The following is a 17,943-nucleotide window of genomic DNA, read 5'->3' as shown; positions in this document are numbered from 1 at the left end:
TTTAAACTTAAGTACTACTATAATACTATCCCTAGCTCTAAAACCTCGCTATTAACCGTATACTTTTTGTCTATATACCTAAAGTAATATATTGATTCACTTAACGTGAATTAAATTACTTATAATTTATTTTTTAGTTAAACTATATTCTTTACTTTTATAATAAATAATCGTTTTACATTCTATTAACTTTTTCCTCCTTTACTATTTATCGTCTTTTTAACTAACTATAACTTACCTTCTTTACCTACCCTACGTACTGGCTAGTAACTCTATAATAACTTACTTAGTAATACTCTATATATCTATATATAATTTACCAAAATTAAGGTACCCTCCGGTACTCCGGATATTTAAAATAAAATTATGTTATATTCCCTGTATAAAATATATATTATATAAACGTAAATATATTTTTTAATAATTTCGGGATCCCGATACTGATAACCTTTTTATCCTTCTAATATTTTTCCTAACCTTTATATTCGAGTTTCTTAAACTATTTTTATATATCGATCCTATACTTCCCGTATTATTTCTTTAATATCATTTACTTAATAGGTCCTTTTTATTTTATAAAGTTATTGTCTTTAGCAATCTCCGTAATGATTTCCGTAATAACTCATATTATTTTATTCTTATAATATTTATATTTAAAAATCTTCTTTTTCGTACTTTACTTTTAACCTTTTTACTATTTTCCGTAGCTTTTAAACTTTACTTCCTTTTATTTAATAGATTAAGAAAAGTTTTCTTCGAAGTTTACCGCTTCCTTTTATTATAGCAAATAACTACGACGTCTATAACTTTTAGTCCCTCTAATATAATAATTAATATAATTTCCTTTTTTTATTCGAGTTATTTAAGTACCCTATAGTCTATTCTTTTTATAATATCTTACTTTACCGTAATTAAAATATTTAAAGTTATTTTTACTTTAGCTTTAGCTTTATAGCCTTTACTATTATGTAGTATCGACGTTTATCGGTCCTAAATATATAGTACCGGAGTAATTAATATTAAGATATTTCCGTTTATACTTATCGTTAAAATAATTATTATTAAAGTATTTTTCATGACCGCCGTAATTACCTTTACTATTACCTCTTGTTTTTATATAACGCTAAAATTACCGATCGTCGATCCGGATAACTAAGCAATATACTTATCGATAGTATCGGGCCTCGACTCTTTATATAACTAACCTTTACTTTTTTTTTAAGGCTATTATAGAAGAGCTATATTAATCTTTTATCGTTAATGGTATTACGTAGGCTATCGATCTTACATAAAACTGCGTAATTAATCGTTAAGCGCGTTTAACGTAGGTTTACGGGCCTCTTTTATACGAGCCTCGCCTTATTATACTCCTTAAATACCTCCTTAAGCTTAATCTTAAAAATATAATAGCTCTTAAAGTATTCTATAGTAAATTTCTTTTAGTTCGCCGGCTCCTACTTATAGTAATCGTTAAAGATAGGCTCGAATTATAAAAAAGCCTTATCCTTAAGTTTAATAACCATAAAAATTATTTTCGATTCTTCGTTAATAAATTAATGTAAGTATTAACGAAAATAAGTTTTAAATTAAATTAAAAACCCTTTAAATTCTACCTTTCTTTTTCTATAGCGCCCCGGTACTGGGAACTCAACGGTCGACCTTAATACAATCGAAATAGTAAAAATCTAATCCCGGGTTTACTAAGCCTCGTTTTTAAGTTTCTGAAACATTTAACGATCTACTCTGTAATAAAAGATATAGGTCTAATACTAATAGAAAATCCCTCGTTACTTAGGTTAGACGGGACGCCTCCTATCGAAACGTTCTTAGGTCCGGCTATAATAATAAAAAAACGCCTTTAACTTATCCGTAATAAAGTGAAAGTAAAAACATAACGTATAACGAACCCCTATTTAAAATCTTTAAAAGGAATACTAATTAAAGACACTTCTAAGTAATCCTAATTCGGTATAGCTAGATAGTATATAATAAATAGTTTATCTTAATTACAAAAGTCTAAATACCAACGATTATAACTTATATTACATACTGCGGGACTATCTCTCTATATTAGCCAGTTCCTCCGTATATACATACTTTGGGACCGTGGACCGTTGACTTACAGACGGTCCTCGGTCTACTTCTAATTAGTCGATGCTGGATCGTTGACCGTGAGCCCCGCTACGGTTCCCGGCCCCCATCTCATTGGTCCGTCCTATTAACCTGGACCGTGAGCCCCGCTTGATCGCTCGGTCCAGTCCTAATGGGTTCTTTTGGTCGACTGTCTTCCAAAACGGTGACGGTAGGTTATATTTTAATACTTAGTTAGTATGCAAAAGGTAACCATGAAGTATATAATAGGATAATTAAATTAAGAAAGTTTTCATAGAAATATCTTAGTTAAAGCAATATATAACCTATATCAAAATTAGAAGAAATAAAAGGCAGAGCCTAATAATATAAGCTAGCGTATAGTTTTTTTTTTTTTTTAAAAAAAAAAAACCCGAAGTTCTATTTAGTTTAATAACCTTATTGAATTGATAAGTGTTTATTTTAAATATTGAAAATAATTTATATAACACTCTTTAAGAATTTAAATAAATTATTAAAAATTTGACTTTAACTATTCAATTCTTTTTTCATTATGTTGTGTTTTTTTTAATTTTAGGCATTAATATCCCCGTAAATAAAGAGCTTTTTTAGAACGATTAAAACTAAAACAGAAAGTAGTAATAACAAATAATTTGTTTACTGAAAAGACTAGAGCATAATAGTGAAAAAAGAAACAGGAGCTCTACTAATACTTGTTTATAAGGTGGGGTAGGCAACGTGTAATAAAGGTAATAAATAGTAAGAGGTAGGTCGAGAATTGCTAAATGTATAGAAATTCTTTTAAATAACAACTTCTTCACAAATATATAACTCTACTTGAAAGTAAATATAGGCGTCTTTGATTATAAAAGCAGTATAATATAGCGAAATCCATATTTAATTTATTTAAAAATTAATAAATCTAAATTTCAAAACCAAAAACATTCTAATAAGAAGAAAGATTATTACGTTTAATAAATTTTGAATAAACTTATATTGATATATATATATATACGTCTATAATTTGAATTCTTTAAAAACTTAAATTTCGAAGGATCTTTCATCTATTTTTATTTATTTGCCTTTTTTTCTTTTTGAGTTATAGTTTTATGTTAATAATAACAAGAGATATATTGCGCTTGGACATTCTTTCTTTCTTTTACAATGTTTACTTTTTCCATAGTAGTAAAACTTTATTATATAATCTTTAGTGTTAAATTTATTCAATTGTGGCTTTTACGAAGTACCAGAATATAATTAAATAAATTCTTATCAGGTAGGGTAACAAAGAAGTGTATAATGAAAATAAAGAGGCGAATTTTAGAGTTATCAAGTTAAATATATATTTCAAACCTTTAAGAAAATATCGGATTTTAAAAATCTAGCCAATTAAGCTTTTATAAGTAGAAATAGTTGATTATTATATTTGTTCTCACTATGTTTGATAATAACGTATTTTGAAATTTATTTTTTGTTTTAAATTTAGAAATAAATAAAATTATTAATGATATTTTCATTTTGATCCTTAATAATGTTGAATTAATTTAAAAACATAGCGATAATATTTGAAAAGATTTATCGCAATATCAGTGAAATACAGATTTGATTAACCGAATAATAAATACATAATAAATGGTTTCTACTCGAATAAGTACTATGATATAAGGTTAAATATTGAAATAGTGGCTTTACGGTTTATTACAAGTATATTGCTTGTAATAAACTTATCACTACTAAAACTCAGTGAATTTGAGCCCTTATCAAGTACTCTATTACTGTTCATAGTTGAAAATCATGTTATTTTTAAAGATATTGCTTATTACTATAAGTAGTTAAAACTTATAATTTCTTTTCTTATGTCGTATAAAATAAAGTGAATAACGAAAGACCAAGTTATATTTAAATAGTAGTATTAAAATGCATTATGAAAGTAGTATAAAAAGGACGTAATATAATGAAATATTACATAAATATCAAAGGAATCAAATTTTAATATAATGTTATTTTTGAATACATGTCAAAAAACCGTTATCATTCTAATGGAATCAAGTTTTTATATATTAAATATCATATTGTATTAGAAATCACGTTTCTGTTTCTTTTATTGTAAAAGGTAAATAATTTATATGATTTCCAAATCATTAAATAAGTATTTATATTTGAAACATAGTTTAACTTTCTAGTTTTAACAACACTTCATCTAATAATTAATAACTGGTATATTTAAAAAGAATTATGAGGATATGGAAATCATCAAAAAGGTTATTGATATTATCATATAATTTAGAAGTGTTTATCAAGTAAAATAATGAAATAATATAAACATTATATTATTACATAAAACCAAGAAGAAGATTATGATATCCAAGTAATATAAAGTTGATAAAAGAAAATACAGTTGATTAAATACTAAAATTTGGAAAATTATTTAATGGTTTTAGGCTATTTTACTTTAACTTCTAAAAAGAAATGCTTTATTTATAAAGACTTAGTTTCTTAGCATTCGAAAAGTAATAAAATTGAAATTATGTTATTTATAAAATTAACTTTTCTCAGAAATCTTTTAAATATGATCTGGATATTTTCTTTCCTTTTCTACATTAGAATATTTTGAAATATATTAAAAACAGTCTCAAAGTCTATATTTATTGAAACATATTCGTAATAAATATTCTAGATAGATATCTTTTATTAATAATCATAGTATAGGTGTTATATTTCTTTTCTTAAAATAGAGAATCATAATTCTTGAATTTCAAAAAACGCTTATGATTTATGTATATCTATATCATAGTTTACAATAAAATTACTATCTGTTTTTTTTTATTAGTTTTGGTAATATTAGCATATATTTAACTCAAGTAATGAATATTATAAAATATTTATAGAAAATAAGCAATTATGCTATTCTAATAGTTCAACTAAAAGTTTATTAACATTTAAAAAGCCTATGCGTTATAAGATATTTAGGACTAATTTTATTACAAAAGATTCAAGTAAGTCACTGTTTACGATATAATACGTTATGAGTTGTATTAATGTGACGAACCCCTGTAAAGAACCCCTCAAAGGGATACTGGTTGAAGGCTACTTCTGACAATTAGCTCGGTGCAGCTAAACAGTGCACAACAAGATGTCTCATTGTAAACACAAGATACCGTGAATACAAGCTGTGATTGCATACTGCGGAACTGTCTATCTACACCAGCTAGTTCCTCCGTATATATAGACCTCAATCCACCTGGTACCTCCGTACCTGGCTCACCACGCTCAGTTGCTGAGCCTACTGAGCTGGCTCAGCTCTGCCAAGAGGTGAGCGCCCCGCTATCCTGCAGCCCCGCCGCTGTATCTTACTTGATTGGTTCCCACGGCGTGCTGCATTCTCCACTCTGCCTTGCTATATAGTTGGTCTGTGACAATTAAGTATTATATACTTATATCTATTACTTAGAATAATTGAAGACTTTCTATAATTCAATATACAGTTTTATTTGTGGTTTCTCACGGTTCAGAACAAGCGGGGTCGCCAAGACCAGTAAGACTGGAGCGACGAATAGGGGGGGCCTGTAGGGCAGGGAATAGCACGGGCTAAGAGATCTAGGCTTTCGGAGATAGATCCGTGGATTTATGGATTCGGAGCTAGATCCAAGAGATCTAGGGATTAAAAGGTAGATCCAGATACGGATAAATTAGAGTCCTAGGTCTATATATATAGTGGAACTGGCTGGTGTAGATAGATAGATCTGCAGTATGTAATACAAGTTACAATAGTGGTATCTTAGCTTTTGTGATTGAGACAAGCCATTTATTGTATACTGTTTAGCTGTACCGAACCAGGATTGTTCAGAAGTGCCTTCAACCAGTATCCTTTTCAGAGGTTCTAGATAGGGGTTCGTCACATAGAAGTACGGAATTCATATAATGAATTGGCGGGATAATAAATGATTTCTAAGAAGTTTAGATAGTATGTATAGATATATATTTAAAGTTTTCTCATAACTATATTACACTAAGAAAATCACGATTATATTCCTCCAGTATAAAATTAATGCCTTGAAAATAAATAAAAATTATAACGATTTAAATTATAAATTAGATTGACAAGTAGTCAAAAGAGTTTACGAATTAAAATAGTAGAACTCTAAAAGATTCATAGAATAGACGAAATAATGGATAAATATATAGTATCAAAAATTAAGAAGTTAAGCGTAAATATTTATTATTTTGGAAAAACAATATTATAAAGGATATAACTAATGATAAAAAAAATATTACTAGAAAGTTTAAACATAATATATAATATAACCTAACTCATTGCTTCGGCGAAAACATATTGAATTGAGAATTCCTTTTATAAAAAAAAGATAACTTCCATAAAAAAATAGGTAATAAATACCCGACGGCTAAAGTAATAAGGTTGTAATAGAATTTAAAAATAAACACTAAAGTAATAATCTTAAATAGAAAAGTTCATTGTTAACCGATGAAGTAAAGTTAATAAATAATATAGAATCGGTTAAAAAGACAGACCACCTCGTATAGCTATCCCAAGACTTCTATAATTAAAAAAATGTTAATATAACTGAAAAAATATAATTAAATAATATCATACCACGCTTATACGTTTCAACTCTGTATATTATTTCTAACCGTTATTTTTAATATCATAGATTTATAAATAATAAACTTCTATAACTGTTTTCAAGGAAGAAGGATCGATTTTGCTATCGAATCAACTTTAATAGTAGAACTAAAAAAGCTAAGTAAATATTGAAGCATTTCTAGAATTACTATATAGATTAATAAAATAGTACAATGATTGTTAGCAAAGATATTTCTTGTAAAAAAAAAATAGAGTGAAATTTATTAATTATTAGGTAATAAAAAAGTATTTTGGTGTCTTCGTTTCAAAGATATTAATTTAGTATAACCTATTGTATTCAAGTAAATTAAGTAGTATTATATATATATATATATACATCTTAATCAAAGAAATATTTTAAGACCTAAAAATGAATATTAATAAAGTTTATATATAATATAATTGATAAAGGTATTGTCTTTTATAAATTCAAGTAGTATATATAGTATTAAAAAGAAATCAAAATTTATAAATAAACTTTTAATTCGATTAAAATAAAGTTTAAAATAAAGTTTTAAATGTTAAATAGCCTCGCTCTAAAATATTATTATATAGTATTAAAGCATATAGTTAACGTAGTTCTCCCTCATAATAGTAAAATCTTAGCATTATATAAATTAAATCTGATTAACATCTTATATTTAATTATTACAGTGTATAAATGGCCTTTAACATCATTAATAAAATACTCACCTAAATGATTACTTATTCAATATAACTATAAAAAGTATTAAAAAAGATTATAATCGGAAAAAAAGATTTTAAGTTGCTTAAATAAGATTAATTTATATATCGAAATATATATATACTAATAAAATAACTTATAATAAAATACCTAGAGCCGTTTCAATGATATTCAGTTAATTAACAATACGTAAATCATAAATTTAAATTTAGCATAAGTTATATAAACCAAAACTACGTTAGACTTTTTTTAAAAAATTCTTAATCCAAGTATATTTTACGTTCAAGGAAATAATAATAAATAAACTAATACACTTAATAAAACAAGATTAGTATCATCGTATTATATAACCTAATAACTATAATACAGTCTATAATATAAACTTGAAAGTACTAAAGGGGAGTTAAAGGATAGACCTAGGTTTACTATAAAAATCTAAAATAACAAAGGGAAAAGTTAAAGTAATGCAAAAAACTGAAGGAATAAAATGAAAAAGAGATTGAGTGTGTAATATTTTTGAAAAGCAATCGTAAAGAAGCGAAGAAATTTATAATAAATAGATTTTTTACGTTATATTACCATGACTGTTTAAAGTGTAGTAAATAATAAATAATTTATTTCTATCACAGTACTATAAAATAATAGAAGTATCCTTATTATGTCGGTTAGTAATATACGAAATCAGACTCGTTTTTCCTTTGAAATATATATATATATATATAAATAATAGCATGTAGAAACTACATACTATTGCGTCGATATTTTCAAAGGTATAGTTAGAGGAATTGATAGGATTCTATAATATATTAGGCAACGGATAGGTACTATAGTACCTTACAATATATAGACTCTTTTTCCTTTAACTTCTTTAACTCAATTCAGTTTACTTGTATTATATTTTAGCCACCATCACTTAGCACTGTGTTGCTGATTATTATGGGTAGGCGATTGTGATTAATAAATGTGTATTATTTTTGAATAGTAAGAGTATAATAATTTTAAATATCTAAAATTGAATAGTAATAATTCATTGTGTAGACTTGCTCTATTAAGAAACCCAAAGTTATAATTCAAGGTTCATTAAATGATTTAAAAGTGTTTTCTTGTTAATGTGATTTAAAGTAACTCTAAAGTAGGTTTATTATTAATTATAAAAGCTAAATAATATTTGAAATCAGACATATCTACATTTCAATTGTTCTACAATAAAATTTATAGAATTTACCATATAATTAAGTTAGAAATACAATAAAGGCGATACATTATGATATTAAATTTAATTATTCATGATTTTAGGTTTTAGAAAATAAATAGTTAAATCCATATTATTTATTTAACCAGTTATTACTTGAAATACTTGTAATGTAATTTTGGTTATAATGTAAATACTTGAAAGTTTAAATCTATTATATTGAATATAGTTTTAACTATTTACAATATTGTCTATAAAATCTTTGAAACCTATACAAACCTTAATGAAATTTCTTAACAGTAGGATTTAATGTAGGAACTACCTTTTAAAATACTAGTACTTTTATTAATATTAATATTTAATAAATTTTAATAATACTTTTATTTTCTATAGTTATTATAGTTTTCCTAATTGTAATAGTTAAATTTATGGTATTTGATATATAATATGTATTTATCTCTTTACTCCCTGTAGCTATAAATCATAATATTTAACTTATTTTTAAAATATCCATAGTTAATATTTCAAAATAAAGTTCGATTTTATGTGTAAACTCTACTTATGTATATATATACATATATATATTATAGAATGGTTTATAAGCAACAAATCAGTCAACATGAATAATTACAATAATATAGAAATTTCAGTTTATATCCAGGCGTTTAACAATAAAGTTAATTTTCTTGATTAGCTTCCTCAAGTTTTTTTATCTTTTACTTTTTTATTACATGTTATTCACGAAACTAAAATATAGAAATATAGAATACTACGTATAATACAAAATTGTATTTAAAGCTTTATTAAGATTTCAAATGGATAAAAAATACCAATATTTAAAAACTAATGAAAACTTAGAAATACTACTAATATATTAATAATATTCTTAATGCTTTTAAACTCTTAAAATTTTGAAAGAAAACTTTTTAATTCTTCAAGGTTTCTATTTAATAACATTTCAGTTGAATATACTACAATATATACTTTCAAAATTTAAATTTGAATGTTATAGTGAAGATTACCTGTTTTCTAAGTATATCAATTATTAAAAAGTTATTATATCAATAATATCCTCACACAACCTTTCAAAGCCCTAATGGAAAACTTCTCCTTTACCTTAAATTATTTCCAAAAAAGATGATTATTATTAAATGTATTTTATAACAGTTTAATAACTAATCGGAAAATTTACTACTAATTTTTTAAACTTTTACAACTATAGATAATAACAATTTTATATTCTATTGGTTCTTCAAACATTGAAAGTATATTTCAAGGTATTCAAAATACCTTTATTATGATTAAGGTAGGAAAGTTATTTCTACAGCTTCATGTTAAAATACACTTTTAATTTAATTTATTGAACTTTAGAACTTTTAATCAAAACAGTTTAATAAAATAGTTTATTTTCATTATCCTAAATTATTTTCAAATAACTTCTCTATTCTTTTAACCTTCCAACTATTTTCTAACAATATATAGTTAATTTTATCATTAACGTTGATAATTATATCACCTTGATTTTTCAAAACCGTATACTTCTCGAAACCTTGAATAATAAGTTACTACTTTGATAAATACTATATTTATTCAATACTTTTACTATAAAAAACTTCAACTTCAATATTATAATACAATTTTCCTTTTAGAATTAAATAATTAATGTATAACCTAGCTCTATAATTTTAAAAGAATTTATAAATCCTTCTCATTATTAACGTATTCCCCTACTCGTAAAGATCTAACTAACTACATTTCTACAAACAGGAGAATTATTATGGAGATTAACGTAGAAAAATCGAAAATTAGAAGATATCCATATAGTGAATTTTTCATAATATCTTTATCACTTCTAATAATTTATTAAGTACACTTCCTCCTACTAACTATATACTGTCCTAGTGATATACGTCTCTCTTCTACCCTAATTCATAAGTTTTTTATCTAAGTTTATCGATAAAGACCTATATCCAGTGAATTATATAGGTTATTATATTATGTTTACTGAAATATTTTAAAAGTTTAGTAGTTTACGTTGAAATACTTTATTTTATGTGGCAAGATATATAATAATCCTACTTTTAATATTAAACTAATAGACGAGCTAATAGATATTAGCATCATTCGTTTAATTAGAATATCTTTTGGTTTTAATAAAAATTATACTAGTATAAATAGAGAAGATAAAATAAAGGCTAGTATTATAACGGTAATAATTTTTGACAGATACTAATATTTTTAATAGAAGTTTATATAATTCTTAAAGCTTTCTTTAGTAACATATGCTTAACGAATAGGGGGGAATATTACGGCCTTAGTTTATAATCCCTAAGGACTTAGCAATTAGTTAGTTCTTTTTTATACTGTTACTTATATAAGCCCTGCCTTTATTACCAAGCTTCGGTGACGGAGTTTTCGTCGTTATTTAGTATCTTGGAATAAATAATATATTTACATTGCCGTTTTATCTTAGTTACATCCTTACGCGCCTATAAAATAAAGTATTTTTATTTCTATTATAATATATAGAAGGTAAAACCGCTCTGATATTCATATTTAAACCTACTAACTAGTCCTTTTAGTAGCTAATATAAAGATATTTATATCTTTTAGTCACAACCAACTTCTTCTTTTCTACTTTATTTAATTACTCTAGCCATTTTTTATTTAAACTCTTTTATAAAGTATCACGAAAATATAGCTTGAATAGGGCAGGGCCCACATTATATTTTTACAATTAAAATAAATTTAAAATGATGAGAAAAAGGGGAATTCTTTAAGTAACCCACTTATCTTTTGGAATTTTTTTATGCTACCTTACTTATATTCCTTGGTATAATTTTATTAACCGTAACCTTAATATAGATATTTAATCCTAATCGCTAATCCTTGCTCTTAATATAATCTTAACCGACTATCCTACATATAATTACTTACTGTTATAATCCCTAAAGAAACATTTACCTGCAATTATAAAGATATTTTTTTTCCAAATATTTAGGTTAATTTCCAAACTAAAAATATATATATGTGGGCGGAAGAATTTTTTAACTAATATCTTTATTGTATAAAAATAAAATAATTATGAATTGGTAAAATTGTAGGAATTTAAGGTAGAAGTTAAACGGTATGGCGATTTACTTTTCAAATAATGAATTTCTTTACAGATTTATTAACTAATATTATTAAAACTTCAGTTTCTATAGTTAGATTATAATATTGAATATACGTGTAAAATATCAGCTTACTTTTAAATATTGAAAACTAAACTCTAATATACTCTTAGCCGTTTATTTTATTTACTGCATTCATTATATTAAATATCATTATATATATTTCACTTTCCTTTCAACATGAGCTATTTTAGACATATCTTTACGTTCATTATTTTTCTATTACTTAAAGTTTGTAATACAGATTTATCCCATACTACTACTATACTTAGGTGTCCTTCTTATAAATAAGTTAATAACCTCACCTAATTTAAATTTTCTTTTAAAAGTCTTTGTTCGTACTATTTACAAATCTCAAACATTATCCGTATAATATTAGTCTAAATGCAAATCCTAGCACTTTAAATTAACTTCATATAAAAGTTTCTTATCATTTATTTAATTAATAGGAGTTTTATTGACCTTTTACCACTATAAGCCGTCTAATATCTTTTAAATAAAGTGGTTTTTTATAACCGAGCCTAGTTAGAATTTATAATATACTGCGTTAATTAATTATTTGTCAATACTTTAATAACTATTTAAAAGTTCGGTAGTTTCAATTAATAGATAGGTTTAATTTTAATTTTAATATGGTGATCCTATTACATAATGTGAAAACAAAAATTAACCTCGAAGGTAACTAACTAGTATATTATTTTTAAAGATTTTTATTACTATTAGGCTTTTATAAATATTAATGTATTTATATTATTTATTTTTCTTATAAATTTGGTTTTTAATATAACCTTTCAAATATCTTTCATAACCCTTAATCCTTTTAATATTCTCGTAGACTTTAATTACAACTTTTAAGCATAATAAGTTTTCGAAAAACAGTATATATGCTTTATAATTAAAAATGGCTGAAAAGAAAAGGATACATTTATAGGTATAAAAATTTTTAATACTATTTGGAAAAAAAAATCACATGATTTATATTTAATTCTAGGATTATTTGTAAATGAATTTTTCTGATATTAATCAAGTAATTTGTATAATTTTTAATCAATAGGTGAATTATAGTTCTCCCTTAATGAACTATTAAAAAATGATGGACTGTTGTTATCTTACTGTAATGTTAACACTTTTCGATTTTTTAATTGTGAATCCAGACCAAAATTATTTATTTTGTATATTTTAAAAAGTAACCATAGAAATTAATATAAGCTTTTAAAATATATATTCCTTACCTTTTTTATAGCCATTTTCAAAATATATCATATTATCTATAAATATTCAGAAACTAAAGCAATACATACTATACAATCATTAAACCTATATTTAATCCATAGAGACCATTTAAAATTTCTTCTCAAACTATTAAAGTTATTTAAGAAGTAAAACAAAGTTTAGTAATTTAAATATTATATTTTTCTGGGTATTTGAAAGATTTATAAGAATAATAAGTTATATTAATCAAAACTACTATTCACCAGGATGCACCGTTAATAATACCCTAGAAATATTAACAACTACTGTTATTACGTTAAATATTAATAGAATTTCTCAACATAATATATAACGATTTTATTTATATTGAAATTTAATAACCCTCTATTACTCTTTACTTTTAGGAAGAATATTCCTAGAATATCATACCTGTTTCATTTACCTCAAGTAGTATATTTATATTTTTAAATATATTTGTTTTGGGCGGATCTTCAATATTATTAATACCTTTCGTAAACCTCTATATCTTTACTATCCAGAATAAACAATAGTTTTAATAGGCTTTTATTATTTTAATTAATTTATGATTTATTACAATATTGAGGCCTTATGGAGAAAGTATATATATTATATAGTAGATATTTCGTTTAATATTCTATATTATACCTTCTTTGAATTTAATAAATTAGTTCTAACTATATTATTTATCCTTTAAAAAGAATAAAAAAGAAGTGACATTCTAAAAACCATTCAATTATATTACTTATCTAAATAGGACTTTTCTATAGCGGTTAAAGTAAAGGATTCTAGGGTTATTAAATATATATATACTAGTTTCTGTAAGTACTTTCGTTACCTTAAAAGACTAATTAATTATACTCTTTTCTAGTAATTTTATATTACCCCGGTATTATAGTTTTCCTTTTGCCTTTAAATAAAGGTAAAAATTAAGTATATAATTTGAGCTATTAGAAGGCTATTTAATAATTTTGAAATCTTTCAAAACATTTATAAACTACAATCTTAACTTCATGATTAAATTAAAGCTAGAATATATTAAAGTTAATAATCCGAATTTAGTAAGAACAAACATAAAAAAGATATTTTACATGTAAATATATATACACGTTATTTATTATAATTAGTCTTTCGAGAATTAAAATAGTAAAATTCTTAGATTAATTAGGCCGTATCATCTTGGTAGAGAGTTAAAATGGTATAATTCTTATATTAACTAGGCCGTATAATCTTGGTAGAGAGTAAAAATGGATGTAGATTTTAATATAATATATTATTTTATACACCGGAACTGTCTATCCACAGCAGCCATTTCCTCCGAATATATAGACCTCAATCCCCCAGATACCTCCATACCTAGCTCACCATGGCTCACTACGCCTAGTTGCTGAGCCTACTGAGCTGGCTCAGCTCTGCCAAGAGGTGCGCGCCCCGCTGTCCTGCAGCCCCGCTATTACATCTTACTTCATTGGTCTCCCACGGCCTACTGCAGTCTCCACTTTGCCTTACTATATAATTGGTCTATAACATAAATAGACTAAAGGCAGAGAGAGGTAGAGTAAGAAATTAGTAATAAAAAATTGAAAGAATAAAAATTTTTTATAAAAAAAAAACTAGAAATAAGAGGGTAAAGAGCTAGCTAAAGAGATTTACTGTATATATATTTATTATTATCCTCAAAGTAATTTCCATTTTTCATAAGGGAATTACAACAAAATCAATATTGAAAAGAAAAGTTGAACATTACTTAATACTGTCACAGTTAAGCCAACAGGCAGGTTAGACTATGTGCGGGACGCAACGCGTATAGCCAATCGCTAGTAGAACTAATTAGGACAGGAGTAGCCTCGCCTGTAGGATTATTACTAAGAGGCAATGATCTAGCGCGGGATTATTAATAAGAATTAATAATCCAAGACAGGATTATTGCTAAAGAGTAATGATCTAGGAGACCATAAGGTCTATATATACGGAGGAACTAGCTACCGTAGATAAATAGTTCCGTAATATATAATTATAAATTATATTTACGGTATTTTATATTTATATTGAAATATTTTATTATATATTACTTAGCTATACCGAACTAATTATTAAAAGTTATTTTTAACCCGTATTTCTTTTAGAGGTTTTATATAGGGGTTCGTTATATGTTATATATTTTACTTTAACTCTATTAAGGAAAAATTTAAAAGTATTAAAATAACATTCTAGCCGGAAACGTTAGTACTTAAAGGACTTTAACCTAACCTACTATCGACTAGCTTCTCGCTCGTATCTAAAAACTTAAAAGTAAGTTACGTTTTTCCTATAATACTTTTACGTAAGAAAACCCTATACTTGAATAAAAGATGAATACTTTACGTAAAAAGGGAAAGCGTGCTAGGCTTAAAGCACGTGATCGTTATGGAGGTATAAAGGGAAAGCTAGGGGGCTTTTTAATTTTGTTTAAAGTATATTTCCAGTACTATCCTTCTCGTTTCCCGGACGAGGAATCTAGAGTTATATACGTTACGTTTAAGCTTAAAAATAAAGTATTTATTTAGTTTCAACCGATCTTAAAAAATTATTTCGATAATAAGTATAATTAAAGAAAGAATATTACTAAAAAGTATTTTAAATCGTACGTAGATTTTAAAAAAAATTTATAAAGGTATTTAGAGAATATATTAAGAGTAAACGTATTTAAAAATAATTAGTTAACCTTAAGTAAATTTAATTTATTACCGATTACGTTACAGTACTTAAAATAAATATATTCCGGAATGTAATTAGTAATAAAGGGTTAATATAATTATTTTATAATAGGTTTAAGGAGGGAATTAAAGATAAGCTATATCGATCAAAGAGGCCGGAGACTATTAATAAATATATTATAATAATAGTCCGTATCGATAATCGATAATATTATTACCGTAAGGCGCGTAAAAGTATTTATATATAAAGACTTTACTACCTTGACGATAAAAAAAGAGACGCCTTTATAGGACTTACGTTTTAGGGATTACTTACGTAGGACCTATAAAGGTCGATATTATTTAGTAGTAAAAGCCGTAAAGTTAGAGCTAAAATAAAAATAATTTTAAGTATTTTAACTATGGTAAAGTAAAATACTTTTTAAAAAAAATATAAAGTACTTAAGTAACTCAGGTAAGAAAAAGCAATCGCAATAGTTACTATATCGAAAAAACCGAGGATTATAAAAATTATAGTTATCGGGTACTAATAAAATAAAGCGTTAGACTTTTAAAAAGACTCTAACTAATACGTTAAATAAAAAGAAATAAAGTTCTAGAAACTATAGGAAATAATACAAAAGCTAAAAGTAAAGTATAAAAAAAGAAAATTTTAAACATAAATACTATAGAAATAAATAATATAACTTAATATGGAAAGCGCCACGGAGGTTACTAAAGACAATAATCCTATATAATAGGAAGAGCTTATTAAATAAATAGTACTAAAAACGTAATATAGTAAATATACGACTACCGTTACATAAGTAGGGCCTAAAGAACCTAAATATAAAAGCTAGAAAAAATATAAAAGCTAGAAAAAATATTAAAAGGATGAGAAAGTCGTTAGTATTAGGATCGCGAAGTTACTAGAAAATATATATACGTTTATACGGTATATATCCTATAAAGGAAATATAGTATAACTTTATTTTAGGTATCCGGAATATCGGAGGGTACTTTAGTTCCAATATATTATATACGGATATAGAAAGTACTATTAAAGTAAGTCGCTATACGGCTACTAGCCGATACGTAAAGTAGGTAAGGAAGGTAAACTATAATTAATTAGGAAAATAATAGTAAAATAAAAAAAGTTAATAAAGAGTTAGACGACTATTTATTATAGAAAATAAGAAAACTAATTTACTTAAAAAATAAATTATAAATAATTTAGTTTACGCTAAAGTAAGTAATATACTATTTAGGATATATAAACGAAAGGTATACGGTTAATAGTAAAGTCTCGGGGCTAAGAATAGTACTATAGTAGTATTTAACTCTAAACTACGTGCTATATCTACGATAAAAAGTTAAGTAATATTATTAAGATACAGAGCCTAAAGTATTAACTAAATAATGAAAATATTATTAATAATATATTCGAAGAAATATTAAAAAAGTATAAGACGGAAAGTAAAAGGAAGCTAAGTAAAAGTAATTAAAAGAGTTTATATTATTAAATAATCCGAAAAAGAAACGCTTTTAAATAATATAATTACTTCAAAAACGATTTACAGCCCTTCGCGGAGGTTAGTAATCTTTAATAAACTATAAATAACATTTTCGAAAATATTAATATAAGGCGAAAAAGTATAAGATAACGACCCGATATTAATTAGCGAAATCGCTACCGTATAAAAAGGAAGTAATAAAAATAAATACCTTTAGGTTATAATATACTAAAAAGATATCTAGGTAGTAATATTAATAAATAAAGGTATAGAAACGAATTGAATTTTGCTATAGTTCATATACTAAACTAAAATACTATAAAAAAAGAATAAATTTTTATATAAAGATTATTTCCAACGTAGAAAGTATATAAAGAAATATTACTTTTAAATATTATAATCGAGCGAAAAATAATATTATTATATTCGATATTATAAATATAGGACCCCCGAAAAATATAACGCTTAAGTAACTATAATATAAAAATTATAATATCAATATCGATTAAAGGAATAAAAATTGCTTATAATTAAAAAAGCTTTAAAAGTCTTTAATCAACGATAAGAGATTAGGAGTACGTACGGAGTAAAGTATAGAATAAATACCTTCTACGGTACTACCGTAAGAAGCTTAAGAAACAATAATATATTTTGTTAATATAAGCGGTAAAATCGAAGAAATAGGATGAACGATATTAGTAAAGATATTGAAGGTTAATAAATATATTTGCTATAAAAATA

The sequence above is a fragment of the Podospora pseudoanserina genome, chromosome 3 (genome assembly GCF_035222485.1).
Source record: "Podospora pseudoanserina strain CBS 124.78 chromosome 3, whole genome shotgun sequence".
Classification (NCBI taxonomy): domain Eukaryota; kingdom Fungi; phylum Ascomycota; class Sordariomycetes; order Sordariales; family Podosporaceae; genus Podospora; species Podospora pseudoanserina.
This window is presented reverse-complemented; position numbering follows the sequence as displayed.